Source organism: Otolemur garnettii, unplaced genomic scaffold (assembly GCF_000181295.1).
Source record: "Otolemur garnettii isolate 467f Iridium unplaced genomic scaffold, OtoGar3 scaffold00011, whole genome shotgun sequence".
Taxonomy (NCBI): Eukaryota; Metazoa; Chordata; class Mammalia; order Primates; family Galagidae; genus Otolemur; species Otolemur garnettii.
The window spans coordinates 5,359,625-5,361,017 of NW_003852406.1; positions in this window are offsets into that span (position 1 = coordinate 5,359,625).

Consider the following 1,393-nt stretch of genomic DNA (forward strand, 5'->3'; position numbering starts at 1 on the left):
AAAAAAAAAAGAATAAAAAAGAGCTAGAAAAGATACCAACCAGGAGAAGGGCTTAACAGAGAACAAGTATAGTACACAGGCAGGAATGACCATGATGGGTTTCAGAGGTTATATATAATTTACATTTTAAAAGTCACTGTGGCTGGTATACTAAGAATGGGGGGAGGGTGTATGTATGCTATGGAATATTATACAGCCTTAAAGAAAGATGTTTACATGGATGGAGCTGGAACATATTCGTCCTGGCAAAGTATCTCAAGAATGGAGGAAAAAATATCCTATGTACTCAGCCCTACTATGAAACCAGTTTTTAACTTCTTATGAAAGCTATAACCCAATGATAGCCCAAGAAGGGAAAAGGGGAGAGGGAAGGGAGGGGATGGGGGAGGATGAATGGAGGGAGGGTAATGGACCACTCCTACGGTGCATCTTACCAGGGTACATGTGAAACTTACTAGGTGTAGAACATAAATGTCTTAACACAGTAACTAAGAAAATGCCGTGAAGGCTATGTTAACCAGTTTGATGAACATATTTCAAATTGTATATGAAACAGGAACAACCCTCCCCCCCCATGATTGCATTAATGTACACAGCTATGATTTAATTCAAAAAGAAAAAGAATGGAGGGGAGGGTTGTATAACATGGACAAGTGGGAGTAGAAAGTGTGATGTTAGGGGCTACAGCAGTTGTCCAGGTAGGGAGTATTAGTGGTTTTGAGTAGGAAGACTCAAGATTGGTTTCAGTATCTGAGTGGGTGAATACATGGTGGTATCACATCTACCCAGCTGAGGAGTGGAGGAACAAACAGGTTTAAGGGAGAAAAATCAAGTTCCTGTGTCATGACTCCTGTGTCAACCATGTTTCCAACCAAACTTCTTTTATATAAGTCTACCTTTTCCAACAATTTGCCTTTTTGAAAATAACGTTCCCTCTATCTAAAATGTTCTTCTTCCTCCCTTCCCCCATCCATCCCTATAGCAACCAATCCCAATCCCTCAGTCATCTCTAAAACTCATCCTATTTATCCTGCTCACTCATTCCTCTAGACTTCCTGGAAATTCCTATCTTCCTCTCTTAAAGAACGTAGTATTATCTACATTGCATTAAATTACATACATACAGTAAGTCTTGACTTAATGTTGTTCACAGGTTCTTGAAATCTGCCACCTTAGGAGAAATGATATATAACAAAACCAGTTTTACAGTATCGCTAACTGATGTTAAACAAGAGTTAAGTTCCTATGGCGTACTCCTGGTCCCTAAAACATCATCAAATTTCTAACTGGTCAAAACATTTCTAATATTAAACATTGAAATGTGAGCTATACATACATTCCAGATTAATAAAAACAAGATAATTACTCAATTTTTCCAGTTCAGGGGTGCAGG